The sequence below is a fragment of the Camelus bactrianus genome, chromosome 8 (assembly GCF_048773025.1).
Source record: "Camelus bactrianus isolate YW-2024 breed Bactrian camel chromosome 8, ASM4877302v1, whole genome shotgun sequence".
NCBI lineage: Eukaryota > Metazoa > Chordata > Mammalia > Artiodactyla > Camelidae > Camelus > Camelus bactrianus.
The window spans coordinates 13,283,415-13,305,680 of NC_133546.1; the positions used below are offsets into that span (position 1 = coordinate 13,283,415).

The window sequence follows — 22,266 nt, forward strand, 5'->3', positions numbered from 1 at the left end:
TAAATCAATAAAAAATGTTAAAAAAAAAAAAAAGTCCTAGCAACTGGCACCCAGTGAGGGAGGTGAGAGTGGCCCCAGTCTCTACACCATCTAGACCAAGAATAACCATGTCGAGAGTTTTTCCTTTATCCCAGGAGCAACGGGGACACCAGGGAGGTTTAGAGAGGGGCCTGGGAAAGGTACGTCTTACAAGACTGAGTCACACGCTGCCTAACTCAGCCTTGAAAACGTGTCGCTTGTTCTCTGATCCTAGCACATCTGAAAACAAACACTGTTTTTTACAATGCAAGCTATCAGACTTCTATTTAATAGAAGAATGGTATAAATAAGATCAGTTAAGGGGCAAAAAGATTTTTCTCCTGTTACTGAAGTTGACTTAGTTCTTTGATAGTGTGTTTTTACACTTAAAAATTTATCTTTCTCCAAAGCTGGAAAAACTTGAGCAACAAAATAAATAAGGTAGTATTGTAATATAACCCAAAGTATAAAATAAATATCCATGAATCTATACAATATAAACAAATGATTGAATAAAGAAATAAATGAGGGAAAAATAGACAAATCTCCTATGCAGAAGAATTCCCAGTAATTGATGTACGTACCCCACCCTCAAGGATGGGCGTGTAACTCCCCACTCCCTAAGAGTAGACTGCACATAGTGACTTCTTTTTGAAGAATGCAGTATGGAAAGGGGGTAACTCTACAGTGAGGAAACCTGACAAACACTACTTCAGCATGAGAGTCAGGGTCAACATCAAGTCAAAAACGGCGTTGATGGTATATACCCTTGATGAGTTGTAATGAGAATGGCATCTCACCTCTGAAGGGCATCTCATCCAAAAACCCATAATCCTGTTCCACTCATGAGGAAAACATCAGACAAATCCTAACTGAGAAACAATGAGCCCCCAAACTCTCAAGGTTATCAAAAACAGGGAAGCCTAAGAAACTGTCCCAGCCAAGACATAACAAAATGAACAATGGCACTCTGGAAACTGGCATAGAGAAAGAAAATTAGGTAAAAATTAAGAAAATTGCTACAAAGTATGGACTCTAGTGAATAATAAGGTATCAGTGTCGGCTTCTTAATTGTAGTAAATAGGTCATATTAATGCCACAGCTTACTGATAAAGGAAACTGGGTGTAGGTATTCAGGAAAGGTCTGCTATCTTCAAAATTTTTCTGTAAATCTAAAGCTGTTTCAAAAGAGTTTATTTAAACACACACAGAAACATATATATCTTCTACAAAAAGTGAAATATGAGATATGACATTACTTCCTAAACTGGTGTATACAGATTTGCTAACGGCACTTCCTGTTACACTGTTCTGGAATCAACTCATTTTGGTTATTGTCTACACTTAGGGCTTCTGAGGTTCCTGCGGCCCCAGAAGGGCTTCCTCTGCCTGTCTTGCCCCGCAAAGGCCAATGGCACTTAAAAGTCTCACTCCTGGCAACAGATTGCCCTTCCCGTTGCATCCAGCAAAATAGCCAGCATCTCCACAGAAGAGGGAGAGGTGGGTACTCAGCGGCTGCTGTCTTTGTGGGGATTGGCAGAACATACCCCTTCTTCCAGGCACAAGCAGTGCCATGCAAAGGTGTCTTGGTTTGGGGAGCAGATTAGGGCTGGCTTTCAGCTGCCACTTGCCCTCTTGCCCTGCTCAGGTCATTGTGGTGGCCTCGAGGGCTGACATGCAGTCTGCTACCAGGTGACTTATGAAGACCGTGATGCTGGGGCAGTAGTCAGTTCGTGTTACAATAAAACTCACATTTATTTATGTGGCTTGTTACATGGTTTGTTAAAACCACTGGCTCAGAAATCTCAAAGGTCATACAAAGTAAGATTAAGTTTTATTTCAAATTTCAGCAAGTGGATGTGGGATATTGGGAAGAACGTGGACAGGGTGCAGAAATGAGAGGCTTATTTAATATTCAGTTGACTTAGAGTTACCTTTAATGTTTCTCCACATTTGGTCAGGACTTAATTGTCCATTGACACATATACTTCCTGTGTTTAAATGATTAGATTTCTGAAAGAAAGTCATAATACTAGGGTAGCTTGCTCCATAGAAGACAGCCAGCATAACAGAGAGGGTTGAAATGGGCAAATCCACAGACTTTTAAATTTGTGTGTTCATTTCTGGAGGGAAATCTGGAAGTATTTATCAAGAGTCTCATGCATATTTATACTTTTAAAATTATTTATCTTAAGGAACTAATCTAAGATACACACTAAGATAACAAACAGATATTTATTGAAGCATTGCTCACGAAAAACTTGCAAGTAAACGAAGGCAAAGAGCTGTTAATGAGGAAATGGCTAAATAAATCATTATCATAAGTAATGTCAATCAAAAATTAAAATGTAGTACTATTCTGAAAAATAATTTGTTCAAAAATAGACTTGCCATCTTATGTAAAGTGAAGAAATCAGACTATAAAAATATAGTATGCACAGTATTTGCCTCTTTATAATCTTAACATTTTCTATATTCATAGTTCTACATAAAATACATTACTTTTATAAGTAAAAACAACTTACAGATTTCTTTCTTTCTGTCTTTCTTTTTTTTTTTAATATCCCAAACAAGAAGGAAGCTTTTGGCACTGGTGGATTTCCTGTTCCTGTTACATAATGAAAAATGGGACCATTCACGGTTTTTTAAAACCTTGGGAGTTTAAAATGCTGAGGGTGAAGAAATGGTGAAATCTCATGTTCAGACATGTCTAAGTATTTAACGGTAAAATTGGAAAAAACATGGAATAGCCAGAATTAGTCCTACCAGCCTTTCAAAATATGTTGAGATTGTTGGTATAAGAGCTGATCTATTGTCAAACAAATATTTATTTTTAAAAGGTAAATAAGAACTTAAGGGATTCTCTTTGAAAAAAAAATTAGAGAATCAGATTTAATTTCCAATTCCAACAGGTTGTTGGTTGACCTTTAGTCAAGCAAATTTTGAAGTCCTCATTTTTTAAAACAAAGGGTTTGATCCCCAACAATCCAAGTCCCCAATTTTTCATAATTTTATTATTTACATTACTTTATAATTACATTATAATTATTAATTATAATATACATTTTATAGCATATCACACATATATTATAGGATAATAAGTTATATACATTATTATTCTATAGTATACAGAATCTAGTACATTCTATAGATATTACAGTTTGCCCATGTGTATCTCATCTTTTAGAATTTTAGTTGTTTTTATTTTTCAATACTACTCACCTCTGCTTCAAACTGCCCTTTTACAAAAAAAGCAAAGTAACAATAAAATCAGCTATATCAGTTACTCTTAAGAGCTCTGCTGTTTCCACTAAAAATTTAATTTGGAAAATTAAATTCTATCCTGAAAATGTGTCCCTTGCACAGTACTTTTTAAACAAATATTTGTCCCTGTTTATTAGAAAAATATTTTATTCTGCTCCACTAAATAAAAATGTAAAGTCATTCTGACCTGTTGTGCACAATTTGGGTGTGTATCAGTTAGCAAATATGTGTTGAAATAGATGAAACATAAAGAAAGGAATGGAAACAGGGGAGAGACAGTGTAGGAGAAAAAACATTTTGGTTTGGGTATTACCACATCAGGGTCCTGGTCTCAGGTTCTCTGTCCTTAACAAGTTGTGTGCCCTTAGAGTAATCACTTTATTTCTTGGGGTTTCAGTTTCTTCATCTATTAAATTAGAGGTTATATTAAAATAATCTTCAAGGATTCTTCCACATACAAAATTCTACTTTAAAGGAAGTTTGAAAACTATGTATGGCTTAAAAAGCAAAAAAAAAAATTTTTTTAATTTAGTTTTGCTAGTATTTGCATCCTACAACAATGATGACAAAAATCTGAAAATTTATGACCCGCTTATATTTAATAACTCTCCATTCGATTGTGATTAAAAGTTACACATGTAAAATGTTAGACAAGGTCTAGCTGGAAATGTCTACTGCGCTATGATTATACAGACAGAGTAGCAAACACACCCTCAGGACCATAAAGGGTTAAAAGCTGACCATGGGTCAGTAGTTTCATCTCATGATTCTGATACCAAATGCTCTCTTGGACATTTTGAGTGGACTCAGCATTAACAGCCAATGACATCAGACATAAGCCTCATGTTCATCTGAATTCTGCCCAAGCCTGGACTTCCCCTTTTCGGAAGAACAGAGAAAACTTGAAAGTCTAGTGGCTTTCAAACCTGGCTACACCTTAGAATAATGAAAGGAGCTGTTAAATAATTTTCCTGCTCAGGCCCCACCCCGTACCAATAAAATCAGAATCTTGGGGGAGTTAGTTAGCCATATGTGTTCCTTTTAGAATCAGAGTGATTCTAATATGAGGCCAGTTGAGAACCACTGGGTTAAACAATGAAACAGATGAGGAAAAGGAAAGAATAAGAATTGCCAAATCTCAAAAAAAAGAAAAAGAAAAAGAACAGGCTTTTCTTAGCGACGTCAGGTGCACGGGGTTGTGTTGGCTTGTCTTTACACTGTGCACAAAACAAGAAAAAATGGGAACTTGCATGACAAAAAAGGGTAGAATTCAAGAACGATGGCTGTCTGTGATTTACTCAGGAAAGTGGAAAGTACTTTTAAAAATTAGGCCAGGAACGAATTCTGTCTTGGGTAGTAGTCTTGAATGCCAAGATGTGGATTTCCCGGTTTTGTACAATCCACTATGCATTTTAAGAACTCACAGGCACCCATTTCCTCTGCATTAATCATTCTGGCCTCTGTTTACCAGCGGGATTCCTGGTCCTCACATGCCCATTCTTGTATTAACACCATTCTAACCACAACCCCTTACTCTTTACATCATCAACATTCAGCATTTGTGTCCAGTGAAATACCTAATTGCTAGTTTCACCTCTTCCTTCACAGTTTCCACAGCCACCATCCCCACCAATGCCCTTTTTTGAGATAAAAGGAAAAACAAACCCAAACCTCAGAGCTGGACATGACCTCCTCTGGCTTTTCATACTCAGAGCTTGCTTCCCCACAAGCCTGGATTAACCTTTCCCAGATGCCATTCTCATACTCAAAAACACATTTTGGACTTGTTTTGCCTCTCACATAAAACCCGAATACCTACCTGCTAGTCCATCCCATCAACCCACCTTCTTACTTCTCCCAGGAAGAAATTCCTTCTCCAACCAAGACCACTCTGTGGCCAGTAGTCTAAACACAACATTTCCCCCTCCATCTGCATAAGTGAGAACTCATTGCTGTTTCTCCTGCAATTAATAGCCTCCAGCACCCACAGCTCCATGGTTTGCTTTAGCTGCCAAGCAATCCTGCCAATCTGTTCATATGAAGGGCAGAGAACAGACAGGCTCTGCTTTGGTATTTCTCATTTTAGAATTACTGCAGTAACCATTGGTATTGCCCCCACAAATCCTTTCTACCCTGAACTGAATTCCCGGGCCTCCTTTTCTTAATATTTCAGGACTGTGGTTTCTGCCTGCTTGTGCTGGCCTTTGCCAGCCCAGACACTGCCTGTTTCCCCAAACTATTCTCTACTCCTCCTCTATGTTCTCCAGGTATCCAGCTGATAATCTGTCTGACTCCGGCTGCCAAATCCACTCTGACCCAGCTACTTTCCTTGAACTTGCCTTACCTCTTCTTCCCTGCCTCCAAAGTCCTGAACCTCTCTACTTGCAACTAAAATTGCCCACCCACTGCTTTTCCTCTTCTCGTTGCCTCCCTTCTGGGATTTAAGGACCATACACATCCATTCTTAAAGTAACTGACTTCCTGACCACACCCTTGCTATCCCAATCTAAAAATTCAGCACAATCTTCTGGGTGGACCAGATGCCTGGGTCTGACTTCTCTTGGCCCACCCAGTGCCGGTGCTGGGACTTAGCATGAACAGGCCTTGAACATCCATTGCGTGCAGAAGATTTTGTTTTTCCTTTGCCCACTGCTCCAAGCTGTAACTTCCAGGATTATTTTAACTTGTTAGTATTTATCGCCATCAATGAGCAGTCCTGTTGTTTTGGGTGTGTCTGTTCCTTATGAGACGCTGTGTTCCTTTTAATGTCTACTTTTTGTCCTGACTTTTCCTTTTACCTCTCCTGCCACTTCAGTCCTTGCCCAGTGACAGAATTGGATGCCTAGAGAGTAGTCATGCAGATAACACTTTGAAGTTTGACCTGTCCTGAAATCAAAGGGATACACTAGACTAGATATTAGCTCAAGGTCCACCCTAAACCTAGTCCACTATTTCCCTATGGTAAGATGAAGGAAAAGTCCATTAAAATGACAAAGTGAAGTCAGTGACAAACTAAGAGAAAAGCAGTTTGAGTAAATGTATACTTATTTAATGGTTACCAGTGACTTCACCAAGTCCCAGGTTCTTTTCTACTCATCTAATCAGCTAATGTACCAATCAATGTCTAGAAAGATACTGGCTTCTTTCAGTTTCACCTGCAAATGTTCAATACCATGGACAGAGGACCAATTTCCTAAATATAAACTGTCTGAACTGATTGCTTCTAACCTCTGTGAGTATCACAGACATCTGTAGATGAGCATTGGTTGTAAAAAGCAATGACAACCCAGCTCTCCTAATACTGTGCAAACATTAAGGTGAAATTCCATCACAAGCAGTGTACGGTTTTAGATACTGATGGAAGAGCACCATGCAGTGCTACCACTACCCATCCATGACTAATTGGTGCCCAGTAATCCAGAAACTGTTGCCCATTCTTGGCATATGATGCTTTGTTCAGGGGCAGAAAAGTTCAAACAACACAACTTAACTTCAAACAAAATTTCAAAGTCATTCTTTATCGCGGAATAGACCTTTGTTCTCACTGCCCTTGCCAATTCCAACTTCATTGTTTTCTGTGAGATGCTGAACTCAAAATGGCACCGTTGGGAATGACCAAAGCAAGCTTATGGAAGCAAAACAACAAGAGCAAGTGAATGACATTCTCTAACTCTGGTCGCTAATAAATTTCACCAGCTAGTGAAATGGCTTCAGTCCAGTGTCATTGCAACGTGAACCAAAACTGACCAAACCCTTCAAGAAGCCTTCTCTAGCTCCCTAATGGCAATGTTCCTTATAATAGCCCTGCTTAATTCACTTATTCCAACTCCACTAATAGTTAATGGACACTGACATTGTGCAAAGACTGTGTTCCAATCTGTTCCTCACTCTTATTTTAGAGAGCTTTCTCTTTACCAAAGATGTTTCGTATGTTTACTTAGCTGAGAGCCATCTTACACCATAACATCACTGATAGCAGTTAGAAAAAGTGATTTACCCTTTGAACTTGGCCCAGGGATCAATTTTCCAACTGGATCCTCCCCAGCCCAATCTCTCGCCAACAGAGGAAATGAGAGGTTAGTTTTTTAAAAAAATAATTAGACTTTATCTGAAAACTCTGTTCTTGACTTTACAACAAGCAGGACCTCCTCAGTAAATCAGTGAAAAAGAGAAAATGCCTCGATTACTACTTATTCAAAGACCCATGGGGACAGGAAACAACCTTCACTTTCCTGAGTCACTGGGTTGCCTCCCAGCAGCAGCCTTCAAACATACACTCTAGCAAAGGTAAGTAGTCTTCATCAGTGGGATTTCACCTTCTATAGAAGGGTGAGTAAGGACTGTTCCAGAGAATGAGGGTTCTTACAGAGCAGACAGGGCCACTGTAACAATGTACCACAGACTGGATGGCTGAAACATCACTGGAAATTAAGGCTGTTTACCTGATAAGAATACAAAGTCTGAGGTCATTGATTTGCAAATCTGGATCTTCAAGTTGGCAGAACTCAGTTTTGAACTGCTCACCCACATGGAAATTATCATGGGTCAATCATCACTCTTAGCCCTTTTGTTTCTCTGGCTTCATTGCTCTCAAAGCTCTCTCAAAGATAGCCTCTACCATTTGTCTGTTTGGTAAATAGTTGGAGGAGCTGCCACACAGTATGTTTAACTGTGCCTTTAAAAGTTAAAATCAAAAACGGATCAGTCTAGCTTTCTGCTTGGTTGTTGGCTTTGCACACACCCATGGCCACACAAAATACAACCCCCTCCATGATACTGTATAATGCAAAAGTTATTACAAAAGTTAACAGCAACTAACTCCTCTTAAGTACTTTGTGGTAGAATCAAGAAAGTTGGGAGAGAGGGGAGGTATAGCTCAGTGGTAGAGTGAACGCCTAAGATGTACAAGGTCCTGGGTTCAATACCCAGTACCTCTATTAAAGATAAATAAATAAAAACCTAATTACCCCTCCAAAAAAATAAATAAAATTTAAAAACAAATAAATAAATAGAAAGAAAGTTGGGAGAGATTCAGATTGGTGCAAGGACTCGAAGGGCCACTCTTCTATGACATTTGGGTGCATGTCACAGTGCCCAGTACAGGTGAGACCCCTATCTGTTGTTCCAAATCTCCCTTCTCGTTCCAATTTTATAAACCAACTGTTACAAAAAAACATGGTTTCCCATTGACTATGGCAGCGTGCATTGCCCTGTTGAACACCCACATTCCTTGATTTACCTTAAAAATCTGCATGTAGCATTTGTCATGAACAAAACCAAAATGAGGAATTTAGGCTGGAGGTGGGAAGGTTGAGCTGTTTATTTAATTAGAAACATTTACCCTTCCTTTTTAAAGCAACCTCCTGAGAAAAGCAGAGGAGTTTTGATTTAGCAGGAGGAAATAATAGTCAAGCAGTTATCGACAACTTAATTATTTAAACATATTCCATTCCAAGTAATTTCTTACTCCCTGGAGTTTTTTGTCAGTTGTTTTTGTTTTAACTACAAAATAATGCTTGCTCATTTTTAAAAAAAATTCAAACAATACAGAAGTGTATAAAATGAAAAGTATAATGGAAGAAGGGAAGGTCTCTCTTGCTTTCCCTAATCTCACTCCCCAGAGGTAATCCCTCTTAATAATTAAGCAAATATCTAAACATATAAACTTTAATGTTACACATGTAAGTTGCTCAAAAAATAGGGTTTATTTGACATTTGTACTGTAACTTTTTTTTTCACTTTACAATATAATATGGACTTTCCTCATGTCATTCCACGTTTCTTTTCAAAGAACGCAATTTTAGTTTTTGATCCGTGATGGAATAGCAACGGAAGGTGTAACTACAGGAACATGGACAACTAGCCTGCCACATGAAATTCCAGCTTCATTTCTTGGGCAGGACTAAATTTTCAACAGGTTATACTGGGAAAAGTGGAAACTTTAGAACAAAGCTGAGTGAATGGTATTTCCTGTGCTGCGGACAAAGGTGGGGGATTTCATTACTTCCAAGTGCCCAATTTTTCTACTAAGAGAGGATAAACGCTTTCAATTACATGAATTCCCATCAGGCAGACAACAATAGGCATGGACATGATTCTATAGCTCTTGAGCAATAAAAAGTATATCACGGACGGAGAACAGGACAAAGAGAAACAGCTCTGCCTCTATAATAAGGTAGAGAGTGAGGATCGTTATCTGTAAAATGCTCCTGAAGCACATTAACTGGAAATTTTAAGCAAATAAGTTGTACACCATTTCTCAGTGATTTACAATCCTTACGTAGAAAATTCCAGCATAATCCGTGCTGCTGGTGCATAGCTGGTGTATCTAACCATTTCAGGTGCTTCCTTTGTATTTCTACTTTTTGGAGTTTTTTTTTTTCCTTCAAACATTTCCCCCTCTGATCTGAACACTTTTACTTTCTTCTTTTTTTGCTCAGAAACAACTGAAATAGGCTAATCATCTTCTGATCTAACGTGAGGTGCAGAGAGATTTCTAGAATCTTCATCTCTCTAACCTTTTTCCTTCTTGCCTCCCATTATGATTGAATGTTTGTTTAAAAAATAGACTCAGTCAGAATTATAAAAGCAAAATTACCTACATAACTAATCAATTATACCAAAAACACTTTGTCTAAGATTCTCTGTATTGGCTTAATTATTCTTTGCTTTGTACACGTAAACCTAATCGCGTATCACCGTCACCTCTTGGAAAGGGTTGGTCAGTTTTAGGATACTTCTCCAGACTGTTTAATTTTAACCTTTTTTCACTTACATTTATCAATTATATTTAATTGCAGTCACATTAAATTAAATATCACACTTAAATTACATATTAGTTACAGTTACGTATCAGTTATATTTAATAATTGGAATGTTATGGAACAGTCAAAATTATGCCTGTCTTTGTTAGTAATGATTTATTTTTCATGCTGCATAATAAGTATTCCTATTTTACCCTAATTTAAGAAATATTTATAATGAAATATCTTTCAAGCTAAGTAGTTTTTTTTCCATTTTAATTGCATTAACACTCTCAGTTAAGGTCTTAGAAAAGTGTCACAAGTGTTGTGTAATATTTTCTTACTTATAAATGAATTAAAAGCACATTTTGAAGGGGCTTGTCCTGGACCTACCACATAATTTAGATTCACAAACCATCAGAGTTGGTTGTTGAGGCAGGGAGTCTCCTTCTTAACTCACCTATCATGCCCTGTCCCTATACCCTTCTGTTTTTCTTCAACTGAAATTCAATTGACTGGTTAATTTATAATGTTGTATTAGTTTCAGACATATAGCAAAGTGACTCAGATATATATATATATATATATATATATATATATGTTATTTTTCAGATTCTTTCCCATTATAGATTATTACAAGATAATGAATATGGTTTCCTCTGCTATACAGTAGGTCTTTGTTGTTTATCTATTTTATATGTAGTAGTGTGTATCTGTCACTCCCAAACTTCTAATTTTTCCCTCCCCTATCTTTCCCCTTTGGTAACCATAAGTTTATTTTCTATGTCTGTAAGGTCTATTTCTGTTTTATAAATAAGTTCATTTGTATCATATTTTAGATTCCACATATAAGTGATATCATATAACATTTGTCTTTCTCTGTTTGACTGATTTAGTATGATAAGCTCTAGGTCCATCCATGTTGCTGCAAATGGCATTATTTCATTCTTTTTTATGACTGAGTAATATTCCATTATGTATAGATACCACATCTTCTTTATCCAGTCATCTGTTGATGGACATTCAGTTTGCTTCCGTGTCTTAGTTATTGTAAACAGTGCTGCTAAAAACACTGGGTGTGCCCTTCTACTTTATCCAGTCTAATATAACCTGACTTCTCCCATCATCTTCAGTGCCTTTCTTTGAAACTCTTCCAGAGACCATCATGCCATCATATCTTATTAAGGTCTTATTTTCCCATTGTTCAAAGAAGTTTTAAAATATCATTTACTCTGAAGCTTATTGACTGATGGGAATGTAGACATATATAGGCAACTACAAATTTGACATCTTTACATGAACATTTTACCTTGTTATGGACTGAATGTTGTGTCCTCTGAAAATTTATATGTTGAAGTCTTACCTGGAAATGTGATGAAATTTGGAAGTACTTTGTTTGGGGTTAGATGAGGTCTTAAGGGTGGTGCCCTTATGGAGGGATCAGTGCCCTTACAAGAAGAGGAAGCACACAAAGAGGTCATGTGAGGACAAAGAGAGATGTTGGACATCAGCAAGCCAGGAAGAGGGCTTCACCAAGAACCAAACCTTGATCTTGGACTTCCTAGCCTCCAGAACCATTAACAAGTGTCTATGGTCAAGCCACTCAGTCTATGGTATTTTGGTATGGCAGACTCAGCTAAGACAAACCTCAAGCTTGGTATGTCCCAGATTGAACACATACTACACTCTGTCTATCTCAATCTACTTTCCTTTCAGTGTTCTCTATATCTCTACATGCCACCGCCCCCACACACATACATTCAATTGCTTTCAAACTATAAATTCACTGTCCATTCAGTTAATCACCAAGCCTGTCAATTATAGATCCTAAATGCTCCCACATCATTCCATTACTCACAATTTCAACTGCCATTATGACAATCCCTAGTAGAAATAAAGATGATGTCTGTGCAACAGTATATGTTAAGAACTATGTACTGATAGGGCTATTATTAGTATAGGTGCTGCTAAATGTATTAAACTATTGGCTCAAGCTGTTTGGAATTGTCCCTTTAAATGTTGGGGAAAGTCTACCCCAAACCAAGAGTTTGTTTGGGTAATTTATGCATGGCAGTTATGCTAAGGTGCCCAAGTATAAATTAAGTGAATACAACCCTATTTGATACCATTGGAAACAGGGATTTCTTGGTCTACTAGACCATAAGCTTTGCAATATCAAAGACCCTGACTTGTTGCCATTTCATTACTAGCAGTTAACACCAGGCGTAGTATGTAATAACAATCAACAGGGGGAGGGCATAGCTCAAGTGGTAGAGTGCATGGTAGGCATGCACAAGGTCCTGGGTTCAATCCCCAGTACTGCCTCCAAAAATAAATAAATAAACAAATCTAACTGCCTTCCCCCACCAAAACAACAACAATAACAACAAAACTAATAAATAAGGTCACCTAGAAAATGTAAGGAGAAAAAAAATTTTTAATCAATAAATATTTTCTGAAAGTATGCACAGCCCCATGTCTCTTCATTTTACAGTTATGTGATGCAAAATCCAAAGGATCAATAATAGTTTTAAATCAAGGTAATAGTTTGAATAACAAATTATTTCTTGCTATGGTATCAAAAGCCATTGAAAAGTCTGTGGCCACTGAAAACAGCTTTAAGTTTTCTGAACAATTTTTTCAAGTTGATAAACTCCATGTATCATGGCAAGTAGTGATTAATGTGTCCCAAACCTATGTTTTACTTGCAGTGGAAACTGCTGGTGCCAACCCAAAATCCATTTCTCTCAATTTAATGAAATCTCAGTTTAAATCATGTATCCTCTCCTACCTCATGCCCACCATCCCAGCTTCAGAAGAAGATCCTGATTAATCCAAGCCAATCCATTGGTCCAAGGATGAGTGCACTACTTAAATTGAAGGGAACGACTAACATTCCATGCCTTTAAGAAGAGTTTTTCTCTGTCCCTTTATTGATGTGAATAAGAAAACATTTTTCTACAGGCTGGTGGCATCATGAACAGACTAGTGTGGAATTTACACACACACTAAAATTAAAATAGGTCATGATTAGGTTGTGTGATTTTTCATGTGTTTAAATTCTTTTTTATTTAGTGCTATTTATAGTTCTTCCATTTAAATGAGATCTATGATTCCAAAGAGATTTTAAACAGTTTTGGGGTCAGACCATTTTCTGGAAACTTTTAAAAGTTATTAGTAACTACCTGATCACATTTTAGCTTGGAAACATAATTGGCTCTCATCAAAGGGATTCCAATAGAGTTCAATAATTTATCACCAATAGAAATGTACATGTTTATAATTCCTCTAGAAATAGCACCGCATGAGAAAAGATACACTAAAACACGGTCTTCAGCATCACACCTGAGAGGTGAGCCTGAAACCTCTCACTGGCATTTATTTTGAGACATGTTTTGTACAGACAAATTATTTATATAAGGATCTAACCTTAATAAAGTTGGGGTAGCTTCAACTAGATTTTATTTGCTGTGGAGCTTTGACAAATAAATCAGGGTCTTTTGGTTTGGGGGTGTCTCTTTTCCAACCAGTGCATGTATGGTACCTGATTTCTAAGGCAAATGACAGACTGGTTCCAACAAATCTAACATCTAAAGACATCAAAATGATAATTAAAAATTATAGGAATCTTTACTCCACTTTAATTTCCTCATCACCATAATCTCACTGGTATTTGTGTGTGTGTGTGCTATGGACACACACATGTGGTCAGGGTCAAGACTGGGGATACTGAAGATCAGAATAAGTTTAATAGTAAATCATCACTTCCAAAGGGTGTAAAATGACTATAATGGCTGCTCCTTGCTAAGAAATGAAAGTAAATATTTCCTTAGACTCCCAGAGGCTGCCATTCAATAATAATAAGCTTTTGTTAGTAAGTGAGTGTCAAAACTTTTCTTCTGTGGTTCAAGAAGCCATGTAGAAGAAGCCTTGTCAAAGTAAACTTTCAAGAATAGATTCTTCCAGTGAAGTCTTGGCAAAACCATTGACAATTTTGACATTCAAATCTACCCAAACACGTATGATAACAAGATAGTAAAACATTCCAGAATCTGCAGGACTGGTATTCAAGCCACTAGGCAGTATCTAGACATTAAAGCACATTAAATTACTCTTATAAGGAAAAAAATCTATTCTTTTTCCTGAGACTTTGAGAGTAAGTAGCCAAGATTAATTCATATATCCAAAAGCAAAAGGTTATTTTATTTTATTTAACCACAGTAGTCAGAATAAAATCAGTGAATTCACATAGATACAATACTGTTATCTAATCCACAGACTTCATCCAGATTTTGCCAATTGTCTTACTAATATCCACTTTCTGACTCAATATTCAATCCAGAATCACACCTGCATTAGTTGTCATGTCTCTTTGACTTCTTTTAATATGGAACACTTCATAATCTTGACAATGTTGAAGAGCCCCAGCCAGCTGTTTTGTAGACTGTCTCTCCAGTTAGGTTTCCCTGATGCTTCCCTATCACTAAATTCAGGTTGTGCATTTGGGCAGCAACACCACCGAAATGCTGTTTGTTGTTCCTCCTTTGTGCTTCATTTCGGGAAGCGCCGTGCTAATGTGCCCCGTCACTGATGATGTCACCTTTGATCACTTGGGTAAGATGGTGTCCCACTAGATTTCTTCCTTTCTGTAAAGCTACTATTTTCCCTTCACAATTAAAAAGTATTTTGGGTGGCAGGACTTTGAGACTATCGAAAAATATCCTGTTTCTCATGCATGATATTTTTCCTTGCTAGTTCTAGCATCCTTTGACGATTCTTGCTTGAAACAATTATTGCTCCATGCCCTCCACGTCTCACCTCCTTCCTGGACACACAGCTGAAATATCATTCCCAGCCCTCCTTCTTAGGGGGACAACACAACCGGTTCTAGCCCATAAAATACACTTGTAAGTGGTGTATGCCCCTTCCCGGTTTGTTCCCCAATGTCTCCTGTTATCCCAAAAGGCCTTTGCTTGAAGGTTGATTGCATGTATAAGATTTAGTAAAGGCTATTATATACAGTGCTGCTATGAACATTGGGGCACATTTATCTTTTCAAATTAGAGTTCCCTCCAGATACATGCCCAGGAGTGGGATTGCTGGATCATATGGTAAATCTATTTTCAGTTTTTCGAGGAATCTCCATATTGTTTTCCACAGTGGCTGTACCAAAGCTGACTGTACTTCAGAAGAAAGAAAGAAAGAAAGAAAGAAAGAAAGAAAGAAAGAAAGAAAGAAAGAAAGAAAGAAAGAAAGAAAGAAAGAAAGAAAGAAAGAAAGAAAGAAAGAAAGAAAGAAAGAAAGAAAGAAAGAAAGAAAGAGAGAGAGAGAGAAAGAAAGAGAGAGAAAGAAAGAGAGAGAGAGAGAGAAAGGAAGGAAGGAAGGAAGGAAGGAAGGAAGGAAGGAAGGAAGGAAGGAAGGAAGAAAGGGAGAAAGAGATGAAGAAACAAATTTTTTAAAAATCTAGTAAAGGTCTTGAAGAAGTCTGGAGCCACTGGAACCTTAAACCTAAGCCGTTCTGGGAGTCCTGTGAGCTTGGATGGGGAAAATCTAATTTCATGAGCTGTTAGCTGGAACTTAGCATTCCCTTTATTTATGAATGCAGGCACAGTTACAATGGCATTAGCAAAATGTGGCTTTGTCTCCAAGAGAAGTGACAGATATTTTTACATCACATTAAATTTGATGCAGATATCCAGAAACATATTTACCTACCACGAAGTTGAAATTAACTTAGAATTTTAGTTATTAAATCTGTCACTACATCTTTTTTTTTCTTTTCCACATTTACAAACATTCTCAGAGGAGGCCCAGCGGCATTAACAGACGGCTAAAGGGCTCCAAGACACAAAATAGGTTAAGCTGGATGGAGCTGATCGCTGAGTCACCACTTGGTGGGGAGCCGCCAGGAAAGCAGGTGGGGAATATTTGTATTAGAATTTGTATGTGAGAAAGAAATAAGCCACTGAGATTTATGATGTTATTTGTTCAGCAATTATCCTATTCTGACTAACAGAAAGAATGAAGTCACATATTTGGAAATTAATACGCATGGGAAGATAGCTGAAGCCATGGGACTGGGATGTGATAACTGAAGAAGGAGAAAGAGAAAGAAGCCAAGTGCTGAACTTTGAATAATTGTTACTTTCTGAAAAACGAGACAAAAAACTGTTAAGGAAGCAGACGGAATAATAGAAAGATAACCAGAAATATATGGTGCAAGAAATTATATAAATGACACCATGTTTTAATTTCTCAGATGTCTTCATATAGAATAAGTCCTCATATGTGGTCTCTGCTAGAAAGGTAAGAAACAAAACTGTATCAGTAGGTTTTCTGAACTATACCTAGAAATTTGCTAAATGACAGGTATACTTCTCCAAATCTAGTTTCCTTATCTATAATAAAAAATTGCTGTTCAGATTAAAGGAAGTAATATACACAAACACACGCAGAATCTTCTACAACTTCTGACGTGTCCCTGTCACTAAATAAAGTTATCTCTTTCTCTCCTCAAACTCTCATCTCTGCCATTTCACAGACCATGTAAGAATTTAAGGTAAGACCGAAAGAGCACATTAAGAAAACCATAAAAATTTTTGATTCAATAGCATAGGCATTAGACTTATTATACGAGTTACACTATGAATATTCTACCTATAAAACTAAAATAAGCAAAATCATGATTAGAAATCAAACAGCACCTCAATATTCTTTTAGGGAAACAGACGTAGTGATAATTACTGGAAAGAGAGGCTGTCATTTTAAAATGCCACTCAGAGAATCAGGAAAATACACCACAGTTTGCTGGGGTTTTGTACTAGAGGTTCTCATGAGCTATACAAAAATGTACATGAGTCATTAGAAACCCATCTTGAATCTCTCCATCTCCTCTAGTTGGTAGCTCCTCCTTAATCTCATGTTCTGTTATCTCAAATACAATATGAAGAGGAGGCGAGGGGTGGGAAAATGTGAAACCATGAACTGCGTATAGGTACATATAACTTTAGCAATATGTTATTGTTAAGTTCCTTCAATAATGGATGTACATGTCTCATATATAAAAGAAATATGAAACCTTGTATGCATTCTAAAAAATTCTGTTATAAGTCGACTGGGAAATGGAAGAAAAAAAAAAAGATTAACATTGCCACAGTCTGTAAAACAAAATCTACCTCTCATCTGCTTTGAAAAGTTTTATTAAGCAGTACTTGGAATCACCATTTCCAAAATGTGGAAATGAGCAAATGAAAGCATTTTGATAAAAGTCCTTTAATTACATCTCTTTCTCCTCTCACCTTAGAGCTTCTTTTCTTTTACCCCAAATTGAGGAACGTGCAATTTTCTAGATTAGAGGCTAAGAGACGGTTTTCATAATCAGCAGCCATCTATACAGAATGACAATAGAGCTGAAAAGATTCTAACCTATGCCACCAAAGAATTTTCCAAAGAATTGACTCTTTCTATGAAAAATGCCAGAATTTGAGTGACAGGTCCTAGCAACTCCGCCCCCTTACAGTTTTGGGAAGAAAGTGCTGCCATCTACAGGAAGTATATGGAACTAATGCCTACAAAAAAGATGGAGTCTTCTGGAGTTTACAGCTGTAAACGGTTAAAAAGAAAAAAAAGCATGAGAAAGGAGAATAGTAAAATGTGCTCACTTTCAAATTATATTTATATATACTATATATGTCAAATATATATATTATATAAAGTTATATATAACACATATATTTCAAATATATTTTACTAAATATATTCTACTTTGTTGTTTCATATGGCAGCCACTAGCCATATGTGGCTAGTAAGCACTTGAAATGTGGCTAGTGTGACTGAGGAATGGAGGGGCTGTTTTAATTTTATTTCCTTTTAATTACAAATTGATTTCAATTTTAAAACTGACCATTCATTGGAAAACTTTTAAGCATGTTTGTAGCAACTTAGGCATATGGACCTACTTTTTCAACTGTACATTTTAAGATTCCTACATACATACAAAATATTCCTGATTCCTTTAGCATCTGAATTGTGATATGCTGTGAGTGAAAAACACACACCAAATTCAGCACAAAGTAAAGGAATGTATCTCATTAATAATTTTTATATTGATAACATTTTGAAATTATGATATTTTAGAGATATTATGTTAGATAAAATGTATTAAAGTTAATTTCATTGGCTTCTCTTTAAATTTGGTTATTCAAAACTTTTAAATGCACAGCACTGCTCTAATTTATTTAAAGGCCAAAAAAAAAATAATAAAGTAAATGTGTTCAGTGTCTTATAGAATTACATGAAATGCTATACTTTAAAATATTTTTAGGTCCTATCTGATCCCAAGATTAAAATAAGCATGCAGTAGACACTGATACTTGGATGAATTACTATAACAATTTTTAGAGGAAAAACACAATCTTTAATGGCCCTCACTGTGACTACTAAATATCTTAAAATTGTAGAAAACTTAGATCTTGATGAATGGAACTACATAACCATCTCCATCATGGCTAATGAACTGATGACAGAAGCCACACATTTTTTAAGAAATTCAGTAGGTTTGTCCTCTGTTCCATTTCTTCCATCAATTTCCAGCGTTATATCTACAGACTACATATTTCAAAGACTATCCCCAGCTGTACCCTACTGTCCTTCATTCACACTAGTGCAGGGCACAGACAGCTCTCTGTGGTCCCTCCCTTCTTCCTTAGCTGGGAAGCAGACCTCCATAGTCTAACTATATGCTTCACAGAAGATATCTTCTTCTGAGCTACAAAAGCCATACCTTCGTTTTCCTTCTTTTCCATATCCCAACTTTAACATATTCTTTGGTTATTCAGAAAATTAAAACAAAAAAACAAAAAAAGCAGGCACATGATTCAGCTGGCAGATACCCACACAGAGATAGGGTGCTCAACCTTCCTGATTTGCCAAGACTGTCCCATTTTAGTATTGAAAGTCTCACCTTCCTGAAAACAAGGACATTGGTCACTCTACTTGCCAATCTGATCTGTTAACAGAAAAGCAAGAGAGAGGCGAGTCTCACAGCCTGTGTTTCCCTGCGGTGACAAGCCTCTCTCTTTTACCGCATGGCCACCTTTCTCCTTAGTCCTTAATTGGCCTGATTTATGTGAATCTTTCAGGCATCATTTGCCTTCCAAATCCTTTACTCGCTCACCAGGCTGAAGTAAATTGTTAGCATTGTACTTGAATCTTCTGCCTGTTCCCTAAGGCCCCCATCAGCTGTGAGCTCCTTGAAGTCAGAACTAGTGCCATTCATTTTTATCTTCGCCTCACATGTTAGCTGAATTTGTGAATGAATGAAGGTTGTGTGTCTTAGAAAGGCACCAGAGCTTTGGATAATTTCTCTGGCCTTCTAACTAACTCATCTCTCTTCTGCCATGACAACCAACAACAAACTGTTTCTAAGACTGGATGTCCATGCATTCTCAACTGGGAGAATCTTTCCCACTTCTTAGCCCCTCCAACATGGTGGATAACATCATTCTGTTCCTAGCCCCTGACTGACACCATCCCCACTGCACTGGAGAATGAATGAAGGGCAGTGGGAGACTGCTGGGGCAAGAGTCTTTGAAATACATACTCTGGAGATATAATGCTGAAAATTGATGGAAGAAATGGAACAGAAGACAAACTTATTGGAAGAAAAAAAAAAGACACACAAAAACACATATACATATCAAAAACCAACAGCAACAACCACAAAAAAAAGAAAGTTGCTTTTGTTTTCAACACTGACTAGTAATTTGCCTTTGGGTGTTGGAATGGCTCCATATGCATATTTGTTTCCATCGTGGGAGGAACGGGAATCTACCTATGTCCCCAAAGAATGTAGGAAGGTGGACAGAATGTGTAGAAATAATGGAAGAAGTGAACCTAGAGGTTTCTACACATGGAACAGTGATTCTGAGTGGTTCTCAAAGTGATGGAAACTAAGGGAGCTGCAAAAGAATATCAGACACAGTCCTACTTTTCCAGAAGTTACAGACGTCATTATCTGCAAATTACATAAATATGTTTTATAAGTATTACTTAACACTTAAGGAAATAAATTACTTTTAGAAATACACAGAAAGTGTAAACACACATTAAACATTTTAACATATTAACATATAAATTTATGTTGTGTATTTGAAACTTATCCATTTCAATACAGTAAAATAAAATTTACATATCTTTATGCATAATAATATTTTGAAATGTGTTCAAATACATATAGAAATATTTTTTAAAACACTAGATTATTAGTGGTCATTTTTGAGTGCTAATTATGTAAAACAACTTCACCTGTATAATTCTCAAAACCCTATGAAATAAGTTATGTAATTATCCCCATTACAGAGAAACCTGTGACACAGAGAAGAGTGGAAACTCACCCAAGGTCATAGACTTTGCAAATGGAAGGGCTGGGATTTAAGGAGATTTATTACGCCTTAAAAGTGATAGCAACTCCCTGGGTTGCAAAGAAAGATGTCCACACTGCTCTCCAAATGTCAAATAACAAATCAGCAAAAAAAAAATTAAAATTAATCTGTACAATCCAAAGCAGTATTTCAGCACACATCATGCTGTTTTGCCACAAGCTATACATCATGTGTCCCAATGGATGCCTCAAAGGTAAGTATACACCTTAGTAAAGAAATGATTATTTCTGGAGGAGTAAACCCAGGCATGGAAGAGCAGATTAGAGTCTTCATGACAAATTTGATTTGTTTCTTCTTCATTTAGAAGAAGTTAGAATTATAGTCATCTCTGACCTGGAAGACCCCTTATTAGTGGTTGTCAGCCTTGACTGCTCATTAGAAATACCTGGAGAACTTTAAAAGCTATTACGATTTGATGACCTTTTGCAGAGATTGTGATTTAATTGGTCTAGGGTACCCGGGCATGGGGACTTTTAAACTTCTTAGAGAATTCTAATGTACAGCCAAGAAGAAGAACCCCCATTTGTTTAGAGTAAACTAAGCATTTTCAAAGTGTGGTCTCCAGAGCAGCATCACTGATTCACCTGAATCAGAAGCTCTAAGGGTGGGGACCAGAAATCATTTTAACATGCCATCCAGGTGATTCTGGTACACACATAAGTTTGAGCACCATTGATTTAGTTCAATTCTTTCATTTAGAGATAACTGAAATTCAGATTTAAATAATTTGTTCATGGTGACATGACTCATCAGGGGTGGAGCTGGAAATAAAATATCAATAATAGAAGCTAACATTTACTGAGGGCTTTCTGCTCTGTTTTTGCATCAACTAATTCATGTAATCACTGCAAAAACCCTAAAGGGGTATATTCTACTGTTATCCTATTTTATAGATGAGGAAACTGGGGCACAGAAATTACTCAAGATCATAGTGCTGGGGAGTAGAGAGAAACAAGAAGATGGATTTGAACACCTATCTCTCTAGTCAGAATACAATGGAAATATGCCCCAGAATCCATTAATCTTATTCTAAGAAACAGGGGTAGTGGAAGTTTAATTTCCTATGCAAAGTGTTAGGAATATGAGTAAAAAACAGAATCTAAGGAAGTGTATGCCCAAGTTTTCATTCCCATTCATTATTGCTTCTACTGTTCTAAAGTGCTCCATGAGAATGGTTACTATTTTCTTTTTAAATTATTTAATACATACCAAAAACATATAAAAAGTAGACATAAAAATTAAAAAGTTAAATTAAAATGAATTCTTATGTGACCACCACCCAGATATTTTTTACCTATATTTCTATGTGTTAAATAATTAGCCATGGGGGAAATGTCAGGGGACCAGGTATTAAGAAATGTTTGAATTCTTTGGGCCCAGCCTCAGTTCCAGAGGAACAGAAAAGCATTCAAGTAGACCATGATGTGTACATATCTTCTCTAAAGTAATGCCCTTAACCAAAAATCTATGCTATGTACTGAAACATATTGATATGCAAAGTAAATTTACACATAAATATTTTCCAATATTCCATGGCAGAAACTCCATCATAAAGAAATTCAGTATCTTTAAGAGGTTATAAATGGAAGTTTAATGGATCCATTGATATTTTCTGAGCATCTATCATAGTAACAATTGCCTACTAATTTTTCTAGTACTTTGCAAAAATCTGGAGTTTCACAAATAATTTTCATTTAGTTCTCACAAAGTCTAGGGGTAGGTATATGCAGTGAGTTTACTGTCATGGTAGTGTGGGGGTAGGGAGAGGAGAGAAGATTCTGGGAGGCAGCAACTAGCTG

At 36.8% G+C, this 22,266-nt stretch overlaps 1 protein-coding gene across 2 annotated transcripts in view; it reads right to left on the minus strand.

The window, feature by feature from the left end:
• The window catches only part of ESR1 (estrogen receptor 1), a 336,829-nt gene that overhangs the window by 253,774 nt on the left and 60,789 nt on the right, over nt 1-22,266 (minus strand). The window lies entirely within an intron of this gene.